Source organism: Dama dama, chromosome 10 (genome assembly GCF_033118175.1).
Source record: "Dama dama isolate Ldn47 chromosome 10, ASM3311817v1, whole genome shotgun sequence".
NCBI lineage: Eukaryota > Metazoa > Chordata > Mammalia > Artiodactyla > Cervidae > Dama > Dama dama.
In genome coordinates this window covers 33,214,619-33,236,009 of record NC_083690.1, presented here as the reverse complement: position 1 = coordinate 33,236,009, position 21,391 = coordinate 33,214,619, and the positions used below count along the sequence as shown (strand labels likewise).

Below are 21,391 nucleotides of genomic sequence, written 5' to 3'. Positions count from 1 at the left end.
GGGCGGGCCGGGACGAACAAAGTGGGAGGCCCGTCGAGCCGCGAGGGGGGCCGCGGGCGGCGGGCAGGCGGCGGGCGAGGGCGGCAGCGCTGGCGGAGCAGCGGCGCGCGGCGCCCGGCGCGGAGAGCAGCTGGTGTTCGCTGTAACAAACAACTTGCCACTCAAACGCCGGCCCGCTGGGCATGCGCGGCCGCCGCGGGGCGTGTCGGGACTTGTAGTCCCGCGGCCGGGGCGCCGGTGGCTGCTGATGTCAGGGGGCCGGGCGGCCGTGCGAGGGGCCGGCCGGGTGCTGGGGAAGGCGGGGGGTGGCCTGAGGGGCGGGTGGAAAATGCTGGAGCGCGGGCCCCCAGGGGGAGACGGAGGGCAGGAACGGGGGCCTTTGGAGCCGGCCTGAGCCGGAGTGCAAGCTCTGTCCCTCCGAGCTCAGGACTTGGCGCTTTTGGGTGCAAAGCGAGTGGCCCACAGAACTCCCGCTCTTGAGGAGGTCCGAGTCTGGGAGGGGAGAGATTTGGAGAAACCGGTAATTGCAGTGCAGAGAAGCAAAGCGAAATAAATAAGGGGTGTGTGTGTGTGCTGGGGACGGAGATGGGGCTTCAGGGGGGTTTCCTGGAGGAGGGGACATCCAGGCTGGGTCCTGAAGGATGACCTGGAGTTCTCTGAGGAAGGGGTGGGGCACGCGGGGATGGAGGCGGCCGGCGGCCTTCCAGGCAGAAGGAACAGCGTGTCCAGAGGCACAGAAGCGTGAAAGCCCCCACGGAGCCGTGTTTGGCTTTGCTGGAGAGGAAAATGTGAGGGAGGAGAGGCCAGAGATAAGGCAGGCGCAGTCACCAGGAGCCGGGTCGAGAGGGTCATTGTGCAGAACTAATGAGGTGGCCGTTTATCCAGAGGGTGAGGGGGCCGCGAATGAGGGAAACGTCTGAAATACACCCCCACGGTCTTCTCACCCCAGGGTCAGCATGTCCCCGACTAACGTCCTGCCACGGCTCCCCCTTAATGGCCTATTGGAATTTGAAATTTTCTAGGTTAAAGTTACTGGTGCTTGGCTCTTGGGCAGAGTATTTTGGGGATGTGATGGATTAGGTTTACCTGCTGGGGCTGTCTGAGAACTTTCTTTTTGGGGAAGATTCTGACCATGCCCTACCTCCATCTCTCAGCCCACCTCTCTGAGGTGGGGGGACATGTTGGGCTATCTTGTTTCCACAAAGGGGCTCGAAGCCTCCAATCTGGTGGCTGTTAAAGCGTCTTGACCCCCTTCCCCTTTTACTTTCACTCAAGAATTTATCCCCATCTAATGAAGAATATTCTTTTTGTTTTGCTTTGCCTGTCTGTCTCCCTCTTTTAGAATTTCAGCTTCGTGAAGGCAGTGGTTTTTGTCCTCTTACTGTATTCCCAGTGCCTGAAATGTGGCTGGCAGGTGAGAGACATGTATTCAATATTCATGGGATGTATAAATGCATACATCTCTTCCTTTAGCATGGAGAGACTTAGAAGGCCCAAACAGAAATGCATTCAGGGGCCAGGCAAGTGTGAAGGTGAATAAAGCAGTTGGGTATCAGAGAGTTGGGAAATGGTACAGGGGAAGGGTGGCCAGACTGAAGGCCTAAAATTCTTAAAACAAACGAAAGCAACCCAAGAGGTGAAACCAACCAAACAAGGCTAAAGGCAGGATTTGGTCAGTTTTCTGATTTCTGCTCTAGATGGCCTTCGTCAGTGTTTTTTAATCTGTAGTTTATGATCCATGAGTGGGTGGTGAAATCAATTTAGGGGGGCATGACTAGCATTCAAAAAGAAAATTGAATAGAAAATTACACAGAACTTTGCACATAGTACAGGTCGTCTATTACTGTGATCTGTTCTATGTTTCAGGAAACTTTCATCTTGGCCACGTGTGTACTGTGTGCACGCCAGCCTAAATGTACGTCTGTGAGCATACATGCAGTGGATCTTGATGCAAAGGTATTTCTCTGCGTCTTGGGTCAAAACAATTTGAAAACCCTAGGTTTTCTAGTTAATTAAGCCAGGATGTTGGGAAGTTTGCAAATTTAGAGCATGTTGGTTGGATTTACAGAATTGCTTTCACTGAGCTGAATTTGGTGCTTAAGTTTTGAGACACACCTGAAATGACCACTGGGAATTTGAGGAAACTGACCTCTAGGTTATCAGATCGAGAGGATGGTTTCAGGCAGGGCCTAGGGTGAGACATTCACTCTCAAGGTCATGCCTGTCATGGCTCTGCACGTTCTTGTGGAATTCACTTCTCACTTGCTCCCTTAGCTTTGCACCCTTTTGGTTCTTTCTTGGTTCTCCTGGTTTTTTCCTCTTTGGTTTCTTTTCTGCCCAGTCCTAAAATATGTGGAGGCCCACCTGGTGTTCCTTCCGGTAAGGTGTTTTTACAGCAGTGGCTGCCAGTGAATCTTGTCTCCTGGTTAGGTATCCCACATTGATTTTGGCCTTGTGACTTTCTTTGGCCAATAAGGTCTTAGCTTGGTAGTACATGTACTTGTTAACTCCTGTGCATTGACGCTTGCCCGCTTGGATGCTCCCCTGAGTCCACGATGCCGTGAAGAAGCCTAAGTGAAAGTTCACATGGAAAGAGAGGCCAGGTGTTCCAGCTGTTGCTGCTGAGCCCCATCCTCTGCTGACAGCTGGTGTCAACCAGGCACGTGAGTGAACTGATCTGGGACCTTCTAGTTCACTATCCAGACACATGCACCCACATGAATGAGCCAGGTGAAGCCACAAGAGGAACTACCCAACCAATTTATAGAGGAATAATAAATATAGCTGACCCTTGAACAGCATGGGTTGAAACTGCTCAGATCCATTTATACATTGTTTTTTTCAATAGTGAGTAATGCAGTGCCTTAAGATCCATGGTGGTTTGAATCTGTGGATGTGGAGCCGTGGATACTGAGGAACCACATATATGGAGGGTCATTTATAAGTTATAAGCAGAAAGTTCCCTAAGAGTCTGCCTTGCAGGAGATGTAAGTTCCATCCCTGTTTGGGGAACTGTTAGTCAGATCCCACATGCTGTGGAGCAACTAAGCCTGCACGCTACAACTACCGAGTCAGGCGCCTCGAGGAAAGATACTTCATTGTGCCACTAGGACCCAGTGCAGTCAAATAAACAAAAATAAATATTAAAAAAAATTACAAGCCGATTTTCAACTGATGGAGGATCAGCATTCCTAATCCCCACCTTGTTCAAGGGTCCACTGTAGTTATTTTCAGCCACTAAAATTTGGAATGATTTATTATGCAGAAATAGATCACTGATATTTTCCCTCTCCCCTCATCTTCTTTCACTCTGTGGGTGGACTCAGCCTCTGACTTCTGATATGTTGAGGGCCCCTAAATTGACAGTTCTAGCCCAGAACATGTTCCTGAAGCCCCGATTCACATATCTAACTTCCTGATGGTTGGGGATGTGTGTGTTTGCGTGCTCAGTCATGTCTGCCTCTTTCGACCCTATGGTCTGTAGCACGCCAGGCTCCTCTGTCCTTGGGATTTCCCAGGCAAGAATACTGGAAGGGGTTGCCATTTCTTTCTCTGGGGGATCCTCCCAACCCGGAGATTGATCCTAAGTTTCTTGTGTCTCCTGCATTGGCAAGCGGGTTCTTTACTACTGTGCCACCTGGAAAGCCTGGTGGTTGGTTACGTCCACCTAAATGTTCACAGGCTTGGGCAGCTCACCCTGTTCACACCTCACCTCATCATCTAACCCAGGTATTTCCAACCTCTGGATCTAATGTCTTATGATCTGAGGTAGAGCTGATGTAATAAAAAATAGAAATAAAGTGCAAAGTAAATGTAATGTACTTGAATCATCCCCAAACCACCAACCCCACCATCGCCCCCCAGTCTGTGGAAAAATTGTCTTCCACAAAACCAGTCCCTGGTGCCAAAAGGTTGGGGACCACTGGTCTAACCCATCCCAGACCTTCTCCTCTTCCTCCCGTAATCTCTGTCTTGGTTGATGACATTGTTGCCAGTCCCTAAAGTTACCAGCCTGATCTGGCATGTTGTGTTTTCCAAGATAGTCACAAGATCTTTTATTCTGCATGCTCTCCTGGCAATGTGACATTGATCAGCATCCCTTTAGGAGGTGGGTCAGTGTTCCTTTGTCTTGAATCTGTGACTACAGAGGAAATGACACCTGTGACCTCTAAAACTAGGTCATACCTGGTCATCCTGTGGCCACCTGGTCTCCTTGGGAAACTCACTCTTTGAAACCATCTGCCATGCTGTGAAGAAGCATAGCCTCCATGGACGGATCACAGGTGGAAATTCATATTGGTTTGTTAAGTTTGCAGAACACATACTGGGGGCTTTAAACAACAGAAGTTTGTTGTTTCACAACTCTGCGCACTGGAAGTTCAAGATCCAGAGTACGTTTCTTCCGAAGCCTTTCTCCTTGGTTTTTAGATGGTCACCTTCTCCCTGGTGTCTTCGCGTGGTCTTCCTTCTGTAGTGTATATCTCTGTCCAAATCTCCTGCTCTTATGAGGACACTGATGATATTGATTAGAGCCCACCCTGATGACCTCATTTTAACTTAATTACCTCTTTAAAGACCCTTTCTCCGAATACAGTCCTGTTCTAAAGTAGTTGGGGTTAAGACTTCAACATATGAATTGTGAGGCATGGTGGACACACTTTGGCCCATAGCAGTGTTCCAACTTCCCCAGTAGCTCAGCAAGTAAAGAATCCACTGGCAATGCAGGGGACACAGGAGACACGGGTTTGACCCCTGTGTTGGGAAGATCCCCTGGAGGAGGGAATGGCAACCCACTTCAGTATTCTCACCTGAAACATCCCGTGGACAGAGGAGTGAGGTAGGCTACAGTCCACAGAGTTGCAAAGAGTCAGACACAGCTGAGTGACTAAGCGCAGCACAGTGTTCCAGCCAACAGCCCCAGTGGATGGCTGAAACCTCAGGGTAGATCTGACGGCCCCCAGACCTGGGGAGGGAGGCTTCACCGGACGCGAATGAGTGACTCTGAGCAAGAACCACTTAGCTGAGCCTGATCACCTGCTCAAACCATGAAAGGTAATAACGAGATAATTATTGTTGTTCTAAACCACTGTATTTAATAGCAATAGATTATTGGAATATCCTAGAATCAGTCTGGTTGCTGGTGGTGATGGTGGATGGGGTGGAGGGAGCTGACCAGGGAATTATCCTGGGTTGGTCCCTCTTGCTTCCCCGCGTCACCCCCCATCTAATCTGTCAACAGGTCTTAATTATTTTATTTACTGCACACCTCTAATCCAGCTGTCTCTTCACCTTGACCATCCTAGACCACCATGTCCTAGATTGTTACAATGGCCTCCTAATGTCCATCCCATCCTCTTTGTGTTGCCTAATAGATGTTCTATGATGTGGGCCTACCACCTGTAACTCTTTTAGGGACCCCGGCTCTCCTAAGAAAACCAAGCCCTGATCCTCCATAGTTGAGCTTATGGGAAGGGAAAGAGGCTTCCTCACTCATAGACCCATCCTTTCCAGTATGGTAGACATTGGCCATACATGGCTATTGAATACTTGAAACTGGAGCTAGTGCCATGAGAAATGGAAGCTTTAATTCTGCTTCATTTTAATTAATTTAAAATTTAAAAATGATGTTTAGTTATTGGAAAACATTGACGTATGTTTGGAAGAGGCTGCCCAGCTGTCCTGGTTTTCCTGGAACTGGGCTTTTAGGATGTGGAACTGTGAGTTTTTAAAACCAGGACTTGCAGACTTCCCTGGCAATCCAGTGGTTAAGACTCCGAGCTTCCACTGCAGAGGGTACAGGTTCAATTCTTGGTCTGAGAACTAAGATCCCACATGCCATGCAGCATGGCCAAAAGAAAAATGGAAAACCAGGACTTAAGTAAACGAGGATGAATCGGTGACACTGCTTTGAAACAGCTTGGTTATGGACATCTGTGAAATCCAAATACAGCTCGAGTATCGTGGATGAGAATTTAGCAGCTGGATGGAGATGTGCCATAAATGTCAAACACACCCTAGCTTTCAAAGACTTGGTATAGAAAAAAAAAAAACTAATAATTTTTTATATTGATTACATGTTGAAATGATAATATTTGGGATGTTGTGTTAAATAGACTGTATACTAAAATTCCATCTGTTTCTTCTTTACTTTTTTAAAATTTAAAGTCACACATGACTTGCTTTATATTTTTATCCAGCCCTGCCCTTGAGTAGTGGCTCTCAAACCGTGGTTGGTGTCAGAATCACTGGGGCACTTGGTAAAGATGCCCAGGCCTTGGCCTGCTTGGGGAGCCTTGGCCCCTGTTTTCTGTCAGCTTTCCTGGTCCCAGTCACCCTGCTGTGGTGGGGTGCGATGTGGGAATACAGATGCTGGCCACCCCTTTCTTCTTAAGTCTGGGGTCTCTGGACCCAAGAAAACAGTGCCCCAGGACAGGCAGGAGTTCTCATTCTGCTTGGCTAAGGCCTAGCATGGGCTTTACCAGCATGAGCTGCTCATGAGGTGGCATAGAAATAGAAAAAGAAGAGAGGGATGGGAGGGCCAGAACTAAGGGGGCATCTTTTTCTGGGGCTGTGGTTCTTTCTGGATCCTTCCCTAGTCCCTAGGTGAGCTGACCTTGAATCTCCTTCCCTGGGTTTGACAGACAGCACCAAGGGCCATGGGGAGTCATTGAAGGTTCTTGAGCAGGGGAGGAGCCCGATGAAATGGATATTGTTCCGAGGGAGCCCAGGCCTCCACCACCTCCTTTCCTCCCACTTCACCGCGGGGCTGCAAGAAGAAGAGATTTCTCTGATTCTTTGCTGGAGAGCCCCATCCCACGTGCTCGCCTTCACCCCCACGGAAAAGGGTTGTGTGCTCAGTCGCTCAGTTATGTCTGACTCTTTGCGACCCCATGGGCTGTAGCCCACCAGGCTCCTCTGTCCATGGGGATTCTTCTCCAGGCAAGAATACTGGAGTAGGTTGTCATGCCCTCCTCCAGGGGATCTTCCCAACCCAGGGATTGAACCCAGGTCTCCTACATGGCAGGAGGATTCTTTACCGGCTGCGCCACCAGGGAAGGGAAAGGATTACTGGTCCCCAAAGTGTGGTGGACTGAGTTCACGTGAACTCACATCGCAGCTTAATCCCCATCAGCCAATATCCTCATCTCAGGCACAGGCTCTTCCTTCCTTCGTGCTCCCAGGTCTGCCCAGCCTTACCAGGATCCCCCAGAAACCAGGTGCTGGCCTCTCTGCTGCAAATCCACACTGAGACACAGACACCAGGCATCACTTGGCCCCACGGAGGGAGAGAGTGTGGGGTCTGGGAAACCAGCCAACCAGCCATCACTGCATCCTTGAGAACCAGGCCTGGTCTGAGTTCGGCCTCTGTCCCATGCTGCGCTGTGCAGATTACCTCTTTCTCTGCTTTGGTTTCCTCGTCTATAAAATGGGCACAGTGGTGCTTTTCTCACAGAGCGTGCTCATGTGGGGATGAAAGGAAAGACTGCCTTTGGGAAAACATCCCGCTCTGCTCCTGGCATTCGATAGATCCTCATTCAGCAAATATTTGTTGAATGAGTGAATGAATGAGTGTGTGGATGGGCACATTGGCACTCTGGCCTAAGGGCAGCCCCCTCTGTAGTTTCCAGGCTACTCCCTCCTGGCTTGTGGCTCCCCTCAGTGAAGGAGGAAAGGAGGGAAGTGGGTGTGTCTAGGGCTTCCCCTTGGTGCCCATGTGTGCTCGTTGCATCTGATTTCCAGAACAGGTAGGGATTCATATGCTCGTTTTACAGATGGGGAGACTGAGGCTAGGGGAAGGTCAGGAGGAGCCGATTGTGGACACAGCTTTTCTTGGGTCTCCCAAGGGTCTGCACCAGGGCTGAGCACACAGTGGTACTTAAGGAATGCCGATTGGTTGAATCAGTGAGTGAACATCGGGCACCGAGGTGACAGTGGAAGCCCCATCCTCTTTATTGTGACATCCTTGGGCAGGGCAAGAGGCGAGGAGTCTTTCTCTCATGCTCTGTCTTGGATTATTTCCTTTCACACCCTCTTCCTGCCTCCTCTCCTTCTACTTCTCAGCCTGTGCTGTTTCAGCAATTTTTTTTTCCCTGTTCTTTTTTCCTCCCCCCTCCCTTCTTTCCTTCCTACCTTCCTTCCTCTCTCTTTATTTCATGTAACCTGTGACTGAGGACCAGACTGCATAGCCTCTAAGAACCAAAAGGTTGACATGGTGGAAGGTAGAGGCTGAGGGGCCTCCAAACCCCTATCATTCACACCCTGGTGCCTCAGTTTCCTCATCTGTAAATTGGGTTGTTTTAAGGAGTTGGGGTAGTATGCGTAGGTGACGAGTACAGGCTTGACCAATGGGAAGAGCCTGAGGGATGTGACTTGTTGATGTGGTTGTTTCACCTGTGCTTAAGGCTGGCCTTCCTGCTCTTTGATATCCTGGGAACTGATTTGAAAAGCATCAGGGCCTGAGATTCTGAAGGTGTGACTTGGGGTAAATTGTGCATCAGTTTTACGATCCCTAAAATGCAAGTGTCTGGATGGCTGCTTCCCAGGAAGGTGGTGAGCTGCTGGTCGTTAAGTCTTTGGGATGGGAGAGCCATAGCTGAGTCCTGTGGAACTAAGGAACTCTGGGATGATGTGTGGCCTTCCCTGGGGTGGTGTTCCTTCAAGGCTTGTGGAGTGACTCAGGATGCACATGTGCTGATTGACCAATGGGAGTGGCCTGGGGGGCCTGGGTAACTTCTGATCCAGCGCAGTTCCAGAACTCCTTCTTGGCAGGTGACAGGAGAGGGAGCTGTACCTGGGGCATCTATTTGCACATTGCAAAGGCGATTTGCTCTCTTGGGAGGGAATGGGATCTCTAACATCCTTTGTGAAGATGCAGAAACATCTGCAGTGGATGCTGCTGGGATTGCTCATGAGATATTAGTCTCGTCTCAGTGAAGAGAGCAATTTATCAGAGGCCATTCCTTCCAGCGATGAAGAACCTTTCAGAACTTGATTGCACTTAATGCATCAGCCTTTCCAAAGTGTTTTATTCCACCCTCAAATGAGATAATGAAGCCCTTTAATTTACTGTTCAACTCCCACACAGAGTGAGTGGGTCAGGCCCGAGGAGACAGAAAGCTGGACCCTGGCTCAAGAGGCCAAGTACACCCGGGGTGTTGTCAGCCTGGAACTGCCCGTCTCCTGGCAGGAGGTGGCACAGAGTCCCAGGCAGCTCAGAGTAAATCCCAGTCTGGTGGCTTGCTTCTTGTGCACTCCCAAGCAAGTCACTTATTCTGTCGAAGGCTCAGTTTCGTCTTCTGTAAACTTAGGATGGTTGATGACACTGGTGTGGCAGAGTTGTGGAAAGGATTAGGGATGATGTGGCTAAGGGGGCAGTGCCTGCCACTGGATAGATCCTCAATACATAGCAATTGTCATTGGGTAGTGAAACTGAGCTCTGAGACCTCAGAGGAAGTTGTTCTTGCTCCTGGTCATGGGGGATGTTCACATCCATGGCTCTGCCCTGGAGTCACCATCGGCACCAAATAAATAAGCCTTCAAGGCCTTCACCTCCTGCTTCTCTGCCCTTCTCATCCTGACCATTTCAATGGAGCTAGCCCACTCAGATAGTAGATGCTGGATGGAGCTAGCCCACTCAGATAGTAGATGATGGATGAATGGCTGTAAAAATCCAGCCATGGACAGCATTGGAGCCCAAGCTGAACATTGCCCAAGGCTCCTTCAGCCTCCCATTTGGACCTGGGAGCTTCTCGACCTCCCCTCCCCTGATTCTCACCCCCTACTGGATGTGTGCATTCTGACATATGTGATGGTGCATGCTCTGGGTAAATTTAAGGGGCCTCATTAGATTTGTGTTGATTACAGTACTCTCCTTTGAAAGCAATAAAGTTGCTTGCTCTAACAATATCAGCATGGGCTTCCTAGGTGTCTCAGTGGTAGCAAATTCGCCTGCCAATGCAGGAGATGCAGGGAAGATCCCCTGGATGAGGGCATGGCAATGCACTCCAGTATTCTTGCCTGAAAAATCACATGACAGAGGAAACTGTCAGGCTGCATTCCATGGGATCGCAAAGAATTGGACCCAACTGAGCATGCACGTGTTGCGTGTGCACACACACACACAAACACACACAAACACAATATCAGTATATTATGATACTTTTCCAAGGATGGAAGCAAAGTATCTTGAGAAAGGGGTGTGTTTTCTAGTTTGCTCACAGGTCAGTAGAGATGAATGGCTTACCCTTCCTTCCTCCACTGCCTCAGTGACCTTCCCTGGCTCAACCCCACATGCCCCTTTATGGCAGGATTCTGGTATTTGTCCTCTGTTCCTGCTCTGGCCTGGAGGGGTCAGCCAGGACTTGCACTGTTGGCTTCATCTCAGGCAGATTCCTGACCGGCTCTTGTCTCCTTGGATCCTGACCCCAGAACAACTCCTATCGATGTCTTCTCCTCCCTCAACTAAGACCCAGTGCAGCCAAATAAATATTTTTTAAGAAGTATTCCTCTGACTTATTTCCTTCCCCTTCTAATTGGACTTCTCTGCCTTTCAAAGTTTCTGCTATTTATTGCAAGGAGCCCCAGTGGGTATCTCACTAGTGCTCACAAAGATTTTTCTGCTACATTTTATTGCCATTTTCCTCCTCCTGTGATTGACTTTCAAGCTGGGAGGGTTGCTGTCAAGGTTTCTGCTGTCTCCTCCCACTGCTGTGGCCCTCACTCCTCGGAAAGCTGAGGACCTCTCCAGGATGAAGGCTGGCTTGGACACACTCCTCTGAGCTGTCCCCATCACCCTAAAATGACTTTCCTCTCCCTTCCAGGCTTGCTGTTTCATGGTCACACAGCAACAAGATATGCCATTATCCCTTAGTATTGTGCAGACAGCTTAGGGAAAGGGCTTGCTGCAGACTGTATTCTCCCCAAAATGGTAGCAACAGTGACTCCCCATCTTCACATGGTCTTCATACAATGGGACTCTGACACCCCTTCTTCTTGGATTGGGATGGATTTGTGATTATGGCAGAAAACACAGAGGGTCATAAAGAGTGATGTAGCTTCAGCTAGCTTGCTTGGGATGCTTGCTCAGGGGACCCAGCCACCATGCTGTGAGGAAGCCCAAATCGTATCCACCTTCCAGCCAGGTGAGTGGCATTATCTTAAAAAAGTGGATGGACCAGCCTTAGTCAGCCATCCTAGCCCGTGCCACCTGAAGCAGAGATGAGCTGTCTCCACAGAGCCTTGCCCAGACTATGGATTCATGAGCAGAGTAAGTGTTGTTTGAAGCCACCAAGTTTGACATGGTTTGTTGCACTGCTATAGACAATGGATACAGAGTTTCTCCAGTTTCTAGTATTTTCCTTCCCTGGAACTCAGACCTGGAGCCATGGGGCTGAGCCCAGGGCCAACCTGAGGGACTGATCTGGCTCCACTCACTTGGCAATTACATTTCCCTTTCCTCAAGTTGAGCCTCTTCCTGGGAAGCTCTTGGGTCCTCTCAAAGACTGACCCATGGGGGCACCTGGTCCTCTGGAATTGACTGAAAGTGAAAGTCGCTCAGTTGTGTCCGACTCTTTGTGACCCCATGGACTATACAGTCCATGGAATTCTCCAGGCCAGAATACTGGAGTGGGTAGCCTTTCCCTTCTCCAGGGGATCTTCCCAACCCAGGGATCGAACCCAGGTCTCCTGCATTGCAGGTGGATTCTTTACCAACTGAGCTATCACGGAATTGGACATCCTTAAATCCTGGAGAGCCAGAGTTTAGATTAAAACCAAGACATCTCCTTCACTTTCTTCTTATCCTCCACTCCTAATCACAATCTCAGTTATTTTATGAGAGGGAAACTGAGGCTCAGAGAAGTTGAATCACTCTCCCCAGGCAGTACAGCCGGGAAATGGGAGACTGAGATTTGCACCCACATCTGTCTGCTTGTCTGCTACCCTGGGGACGTCTTCTCTGTGTTATGTGCAGAGGCGGATGCTCCACAGGGGCCCCTTGTGTCTCCCTAAGGCCCTAAGCCACTTCATCACCCTCTTTACAGATGCCCCTCAAATGAGATGTATGTTCAGATGGCTGATAAGCAAATGAAAGGCACTCAACCTCATTTGTAGCTAGGAGATGCAAATAAAAACCCCAAGCTGGCATTCCAGTGGTTAGGATACTGTGATCTCACTGCCAGGGATGTGGGTTCAATCCTTAGTCAGGGAACTAAGATTCTATAAGCCACGTAGCACGGCCAAACAATGTCGCCCCAAACAAAACAACAACAACAAAAACGAACCAAGCATACCCCTGTGATAGAATGCAAAAGTGCATCTCTTGGACCACCTCCCATGGATCTGCGGTCCCAGCAGTCCATTTGGCCCCCTCGGGGCGTTCCAGCTTTGGTGCACTCTCTGAATTCAATAGGGGCTCACTTTCTCCCTCTGTTTGCACCTACTTCCTTCCTGACCACAAGTGTCACTCTCAAGAGCACTTCTTAATAAACGTCCTGGGTGCTAAACTCCATCTCTGTTTCCAGGGGAACCTTACCAGTAACAACTACACATCCACTAGAATGGCCGAAATATTTTGGAAAAAAAAAATTGAATCCTGGTTTTCATGTTTTTGAAATATTACAGACTGGAAACAGACTCGCACATACATGGCCAGTTGATTTTTGACAAAGGCACGACAGCAATTCAATGGAGAGAGGATAATCATTTCAACAAATGGTGCTGGAACAACTGGACAGCCATTTGAGAAAATAAAAAGCAAGCAAAAGAGAGAAAAAAAAGCCTTGATTACCTGTACCTCACAACGTATACAAAAGTTAACTCAAAATGGATCATAGACCTAAAAGCAAAACTTAAAATACTCCCCAGAAGGAAACATATGAGAAAATCATTGTGACTTCAGGTTAGGCAAAATTTTTCTTAGTTATAGCTTCTTTATCCATGAGCTATAAAAGAAGAATATGGTAAATTAGATTTCATTGAAATTAAAAACATCTGATTTTGAAAAGACATTCTTATGAAAATGAAAAGACAAGCTACAGCCTGGGGGGAAATATTTATAAAACACATGTGATAAAGAGCTTGTATCCAGAGTACAAAGCATCCTGAAAACTTCATAATAAGCAAACAAGTGACCCAATTCAAAATGGTCCAAAAAATTGAACCAACCCTGCAGACAAGAAGATATATGGATGGCAAATAAGCATGTGAAAGGATATTGAGCATCATGAGCTATTAGAGAAATGCAGATTAAAAACCAAAAGGAGAGGGACTTCCCTGGTGGTCCAGTGGTTAACAATCTGCCTGTGTTCTTTTCTCCGCCATCCTGTGTGGGATAGAATTTGCTTCTCGCCAAGTCCTCTCACGAGACTGTCAGTATCAAGTGATTCCTGGCCAAGACAGAAAGGCAGAACCATCCCATTCCCCAATGGACTCGAATGAAAACTGATAATAAAATCAGGTCCAGCTCCAAGAGAAGACAGACATCGGAGAAGAATCAAGCTGGGTCTATAGGGAGCCTCACATGTGAAGTGGCACATTTATACTCCGTCAAGGTCACTTCCATCTTAACCGAATCACAGTGCTGAGAGCATCACTACTGTCTGAACAGCTCATGGGAGAAACGGAATGTTTGGCTCATGGTGTTTCCTGACTAGCGGTCCATTTGGCTCAGGAATAAATATGTGAAACCTTTTATTGGAACTGTTATTATATTATTCTGGTTTGTGATGATGTACTGAACAAATACCTCTCCTGTCAGGTAAAAAAAAAAAAGAATCTGCCTTGCAGTGCAGACGATACAGGTGTTTGATCCCTGGTTAGGCAACTAAGGTCCCACATGCCTCAGAGCTAAGCCTCTACACTGCAACTACTGAATGCCATGCAGCACAAATAGAGAATCTGTGCAGCACCATGAAAGATCCTGCATGATGCAGTGAAGATCCCATATGCCACAACTAAGACCCAATACAGCCAAATAAATGATAAAATGAAAAAAAAAAAGGCAAAATGAGATACCACTAGACATCTGTTATAATGATTTAACAAACAAGCTTGACAAGACCAAGTGCTGGTGAAGAGGCAGAGCAACTAGAACTCATGCAAAATTGTACAGAATATTTGGAAAATGGCTTGGCAGTTTCTTATAAAAGTAAACATGCACTCATCATGTGATCCAGCAATCCCATTCTGAGTTGGCTACCCAGGAGAAATAAAAACATGTGTTCCCACTAAAACCAGCCCATCCATGTTTACAGCAGATTTATTCATAATTTCCCTTCCTGGAAGCAACCCAGATGCACTGTAATTGGGGAATGGATGAATAAACTGGTACATCCATCCAGTGGAATACGATTCAGCAATAACAAACTGTGGAAACACTCAATAACATCAATGAACCTCACACACTTCATGGTAAGTGGATGAAACCAAAGTCAAAAGGCTGCATACTGTGTGATTACAAATGTTGGGAGTAGGGTAAAGGATTTGGTGCCTATCAAGTAGCACCAAGGAATTTTGGAAGGTGATAGAACTGTTCTACATTATGATTGTGACCGTGATCACTCCACTGTATGCATTTACCACAACTCACAGAACTGTACACCAAGAAGAGTAAAATTTACTGTGTGCAGATAAACTAGACTGAAAGTACTGAACCCAAAAGCCCTTTATGTAATTAGTATCATACTGCACGTATCCTTCTGCAGCTTGCTTTTTTTGCTTGCCCTTAAATGCTTTATACAGGTTGACACTATGTATGTAATAAGGATACATGTAGCTCTTGTTCATTCATTTTAACTGCTAATGATATTCTATTATGCATTGAATCTTAATTTGTCTATTTTTCTTCTTCTGGTGGACATTTCTTTGTGTCTGTTTTTTCTTCCCTCTGTTTTAAGCAATGGAGCAATAAAGACTCCTGTAAATGTACTCTGGAGCACAGGTGCAGAGATTTCTCTCTTGAATATTTACTGAAAAGACTAAATTGAATAGGGATAAAGACTGTGAGCATCTTCACGTTACTCTCCAAGGGCTTGTACCAACTGACTCTACCAACAGTGTATGAGAATTTCATTCCTCTACATCTTCATCAGAAATTGTATTATCAGACTTGAACTTCTGCTTAGCTGATAAATGTAAAACGGTACCTCATTGTTGTCTTATTTTGCATTTTCCCTGATTACTAGGGAGGTTGATTTATATGTTTGTTGGTCAGTTTGGGTTTTTTTCTTACATGAATTGCCTCTTCATTATCTTTTTTTTTTTTTTTCCCCTACTGTGTTATACATCTTTTTCTTCTTGAAAAAGTTTCTTTGTTTTTCCCCCTCAACCTCCTCCTGATTGTAATCCCTTATTGGGTAGCAGATATCTTCTCAGTCTGTGGATTTTTTTTAAAAAAGCAATTTGATAGTGTCTTTTGTTGATTAAAATCTGTAAATTTGTTAGTCTTTTTTTTGTTCATCCTTTTTGTGTCTTTTCTAAGAAATTTTGCTTCACCTCAAGGTCGTAAGAGATATTTTCCTGTCAACTTTAAAAAGTTTTGCTTTTCACAGGTATGTCTTTAGTTCACTTGAAATTGATCTTTTTGTGTGTTGTAGAGCTCTAATTAGGAGAAGGCAATGGCAACCCACTCCAGTATTCTTGCCTGGAAAATCCCATGGACGGAGGAGCCTGGTAGGCTGCAGTCCATGGGGTGGCGAAGAGTCGGGCGCAGCTGAGCGACTTCACTTTCACTTTTCACTTTCATGCATTGGAGAAGGAAATGGCAACCCACTCCAGTGTTCTTGCCCGGAGAATCCCAGGGACAGGGGAGCCTGGTGGGCTGCCATCTATGGGGTCGCACAGAGTCGGACACGACTGAAGCGACTTAGCAGCAGCAGCAGCAGAACTCTAATTTTATTTTTTTATGCATAACACTGCACCATTTATTGAAGAATCCATCCTTTCTCCACTGATTTATATAGATTTATGGGCTCGCTATTTTATTGGTATAGTTGTCTATCCTTGAGTCTATGACACTATCTTAATTATGTAATCAATCTTGCTATCTAATAAATCTGTCTGGGGCTATTCTTGGCCCTTTGCTCTTCTCTATAAATTTTGGAAGCATCTTGTCAAGTTCCCAAAGACAGTTTTGGATATTTTTGAAATTCTGTGTAATACATAAATTTAGGTACAATCGGCATCTTTATGATATTGAATCTTTCTGTCCATGAATGTGGTATATATATTTCTTTACTTACTCAGATATTCTTTTGAGTCTTTCAATAATGTTTTGTAATTTGGACCATATAGTTCTCGCACAACTTTCTGCTGCATTTATTCTAGGCACCTTACAGTTTTAATTGCTTTTTTTTTTTTTGCTATGGTTGGTAAGTGAAATTAAAAATAATATATTCTAGTTATTTGTGATACATAGGAATGTTATTGATTTTTATATGTCAATCTCACGTATAGCAATCTTACTGATTGAAAGTTTGTGTATGGATTCTTTTGGATTTTCTCTGTAAATAATTATACTTTGTGTAGATATACTTTTCCTTTACACTTCATATCTTTTTATATCTTTTACTTGCCTTATTTAATTGTCTGGGTACTTTAGTGTAATGCTAAAGGGAAGCAATGACAGAGGACTTCCTTTATTGCTCTGAGTATGCGCTCAGTCACTTCAGTAATGTTCAACTCTGTGACCCAGTGGACTTTAGCCCGCCAGGCTCCTCCGTCCATGGGATTCTCCAGGCAAGAACACTGGAGTGGGTTGCCATGCCCTCCTCCAGGGGATCTTCCTGACCCATGTCTCTCTAGTCTCCTGCATTGGCAGGCAGATTCTTTACCACTGGTGCCACCTGGGAAGCCCCTTTATCGCTTTGAGTCTAATCGAGTTGCCTTTAAAGTTTTACCCTTAAATATAATATATGCAGTGAGTTTTGAACAATTACTCTTTATCCCATCAGTGACATTATATTCTATTTCGAGATTGCTTTTGAAAATCTTTTTAATGGTATAAATGAGTACAGAATTTTGTCAAATGCTTTTCCTGCAGGTATTGAGATGATCATATGCTCTCTTTTCCTTTTAATCCTATAATGTGGTGTATTACATTAATAGATTTACTTATTATTCATGAGATAAATCCCACCTGGCCAGCAACCATTTTATATATATATTTAATTTCACTGAAATTAAATTAGCTGCTGAATTTAATTTGCTGATATTTTATTTAAGATTTCAAAATACATGTTCATAAGTGTATAATGGATCTATAATTGCCTTTTAAAAAAAATTATCCTTGTCTGGTTTTGCCATCAAGGTTATTCAGGCTTCATAAAATGAAATCAGTAGCGTTCATTCTTTTCCTGTCCTTTGAAACATTTCTGTAAAAAGCATATATTTTCTGGTCCTCAGAATTTTCAGAAAATTTGCCTCTAAACTTGCTCAAGCTTGGGATGGTGGAGGTCAACCTGTGGATGAATTAAATGTGTTTACTAATGTGGCTACTGTTGGAATGAATATCTTTCTTTTCATTACTTAGTTTGATTATTGGTACCCTCTTCCTTCTCCTCTAACTTCCTTGTCCTCCATCTTCTTGCACAGGCTCACTAGTAGTGTCTTTATTTGATCACCCCTGCTCCCCTGCAAGGAACCAACTTTTGATTTTGTATTTGGATAGGATATAAATTTGAGTGCTGCAACAGAAACCTGAAATTATTAATGACTTAAATAAAGACACAGATGTTGAGAACGAACGTGTGGACTCGGGGAAGGAGGAGGAGCAGGGGGGATGAACTGGGAGATTGGAATTGACACATATGCATTACTATGTATAGAATAGATGGCTAATGAGCACCTACTGCGTAGCTCAGGGAACCCTACCTGGTGTCCTGCGGTAACCTAAACGCGAAGGAAATCAAAAAAGAGGGGGTATGTGTGTTCATAAAGCTGGTTGACTTTGCTGTATGGTAGAGACTAACACAACATTATAAAGCAAATATACTCCAATGAAAATGAATTTAAAATAAATGAAATTTTAAAAATTTTAATGACTTAAAAAAACTATGCATTATCACCAGTTATGTTCTCAATTGTGTACCCCACCCTCTTGGTGTTGTTCAGTTCCTCAGTCGAGTTTGACTCTGCGATCCCATGAATGGCAGCACGCCAGGCTTCCCTGTCCTTCACCATCTCCCGGAGTTTGCTCAGACTCATGTCCATTGAGTTGGTGATGCCATCCAACCATCTCATCTTCTGTCATCTCCTTTTCCTCCTGCCCTCAATCAGTCCCACCCTCTAGCTCCCTGCAAATTCACATGTTGCAGCCCTTTGAATGTGACTGTTTAGAGAGGTAATTAAGGTGGAGGTGGTAATTTCCCACCTTTAAAGAGGTAATTAAGTTAAAATGAGGCAGCTTTATGATGGATAGGCCCAAATTCAATCTAACTGGTGTCCTTAAGAGAAGGACTTCCCTGCTGGTCCAGTGGTTAAAACTAAGGATTGCAATGCAGGGGGTTTGGATCCCTGATTAGGGAACTAAGATACCACACACTGCGTGGTGCAGCCAAAAAAACCCCCACAAAAAACAGAAGAGGAAATCTGTACACATACGGAGACACCAGGCATAAGCGTGCCCAGTGAAAAGATTATGTGAAGATACAGAGAGAAGAGGGTCATGTGTAAGCCAAGGAGAGAGGCCTCAGAAGAAACCAACCCTACCAACACCTTGGTCTTGGACTTCTTAAATGTCTGTTGTTCAAGTCATCCAGACTGTAATATGTTAGTATGGCAGCCTGAGCAAACTAACATACCACCTCACGTAAAGTGCCAACCTTTATGGAGTTCGTCAATTGCCCAGGCTCTTTCTATCTTGTTGCTCTAACATCTTCAACATGACCTGCCTTCCTGCCTGCATCTCAGCCAGCTGGAGAAGAAAAGGGGAAGGGAGAGCATACTCCTTCATTTTATAGACATGGCCCAATACTTGTGCCCACTTCCATGTTTTATATTTGGCGGCAAAGGTTACTGGGCGACCAGTTAGGAACACGAGTGGAAAGTGGGGAGCAAGGGCATTTTCTGCCATGAGTTTTTTAATTACTTTCTGGGAATTCCATAGAGGTCCAGTGGTTAAGACTCCATTGCCAAGAAAATATTTAAAATATTTAAAAGTTATGTGTATTCTCAATTTCTTAAATTCTCAGTTTGTTGGGTGATATAGTCTCTCTCTCCTACATATGATTCAACTTCTTATTTGTGTTGTCCAGATGACATATATTGTGATTAAGAATATATTTGGACTTATTATACCACCCCATTATATGTTTTCTGCTTACTTTATCTTTCTTTCTCTTTTTGTCTCCTGTGGGCTATATATGTATACATAACATACATATATACATGCATATTCTAAAGTTTAAGAATTTACTGATTTGATAAAGGAAAAGAATATGAAAAACACTTTGCTGGTTTGGAAGATTGAGATTTTTATTTCTCTTTTTTGTGGTTATGCTTAATTTTTAATGATTTAAAAGATTTCCTCTTTATCCTTGATTTTATGTGGTTTAATTATAATAGAGCTATATATGGACTTAATTTATGCTGTATATTCTTGGGGTGTATTTAAATTGTTTTTTACTTTTTGGCCACACCATGCAGCATGTGGGATCTTAGTTTCCCAACTAGGGATTGAACCTGTGCCCTCTGCATTAGAACCACAGAGTCTTAACCACTGAACTGCCAGGGAGCTCCCTTCTTGGGGTGTATTTTTGATTTGCAGTTTCATATTGATCTTTAACTCTTGAAAATCCTAACTGATTGCCTTATTACATATTGCTTCTCCATTGTTTCCTCTTTTTCTGGAACTTCTATTAAATATATGTTGTAGTCCCTCCATCTCTCCTCCAGTTCTCCTAACTGCTCCTTTGTATATTTTTTTCCCCTTTGACTCTTGGTGCTGTCATGGGGGTCAGGACACTGCTGGTGACAGAGTGGTCATCTGGATGGGCGTCTATGGAAGGTCACCCTCTGAATGTGGTGTTTGAGTTGAGATCCAATGGGGGTGGAAGAATGTCATGTGGGATCAGAGAATAGTGATGTAGGGGAGATTCCTCCAGGCAGAGGGAGCAGGATTTGTAAAGGTCCCAAGATGAGAAAGTTCATGAGATGAAGAGCAAGAGGATGTTGGCCATTGGAAGCTCCCGAAAGCCTTTAAGCCAGGAAAAGACTTGATCCACTGGGCCCATCTTTCTGGTTGCCTTGTGGAGCAGAGGACAGAAAAAGGGCAAGAGCAGGAGTGGGGAGACCAGTCTGGAGGCTCCCGCAGCCTGGGTGAGAGAAGGGTGGTAGCTGGGACCAGCAGCTGGCAGCGGGGATGGAGGGAGAGGATGAAGGACTAGATATTTAGAACATAAGCTGGATGGTGACGGGCTGTATGGAAGCAGGCTGGCGGTGGTGAGGGGAGCCCAGGGCCCAGCTGCCACGGGGAAGACATGAGGTTTGGGTGCAAATCCTTGTCTTGCTTACCCTTGTCCAGGTGAGACCCTCTTGCACAGAATTCACCTGCTCTTCATGAGCCATTTTAGATGTTCTCCCAGGGATTGGATCTTCAATGTGTCAGGTGTCCTGTGGGCCCCAGGAATCCTATCTCCTTCCTGCTCTAGCCTCTTCTCTGACCCACTGGGTGTCTCGAATGATCCTTCTGGGCTTCTGCTGGGATGCACATGGTGGTTAGACCTTGACCCCGAGCCCTGGTCCAGCTGCTCAGACCTGGCCAGACCCCTCCTTCCCCAGGGTCAGACCTTGATGACACACCTTCAGGTCCTGCTCCAATCTGGATAGGCTACCTGGAATAGAATCCTGTGCCAGCATCCATTGGGCAGTTTCTCTCCCTTGGAGACTCTGCTGCTGGACCACACATCCCAGCAGCCAGCCTGGACATCACCTTCAGCCTGGCTATCCTGTCCCTGGACCACCTCCACCCAGGCTTTACAATGAGGTGGCCGCAAGTTGTCCTCCTGGTTTTCAGCTTTCTCCTCATTATCTGCTTAGTTTGAGTTCCCTCAGAAGCAGGCTTTTAGACAGGGATTCAAGTCGTCCCAGAAACCTAGGTAGGGTTGTGTCCAGATAGAAAAAGGAAGGCGGCCAACACAAGGACACCAGCAAGCTAGTCTCGACAGAGATGAGCAGCTGAGCCGAATCTGGTGTGGACCTCCAGGAGACAGTGCAGATGCAGGAACTAGGAGCTTTCTCACCTGGGAGGTGAGGTTGTCCCGGGGAATAGGCACAAACCCCCATTGGTCATTGGTGAAGGGCAGCCCTAGGGACATTTCACTCCCCAACACTTGCCCCTGTCCTGGTTGGGCAGAGCAGACTCAGACCCTGGAGAAAGCCCTAGCCAGGAGTTGTA

At 45.9% G+C, this 21,391-nt stretch overlaps 1 long non-coding RNA gene across 1 annotated transcript; it reads left to right on the top strand.

The window, feature by feature from the left end:
• The first annotated feature begins 1,340 nt into the window (after window positions 1-1,340).
• Window positions 1,341-13,097, top strand: LOC133063161 (uncharacterized). Its single transcript, XR_009694365.1, has 3 exons — window positions 1,341-1,414; window positions 1,867-1,956; window positions 12,522-13,097. It is a non-coding gene; the product is annotated as an uncharacterized LOC133063161 (long non-coding RNA).
• The last annotated feature ends 8,294 nt before the right edge of the window (window positions 13,098-21,391 follow it).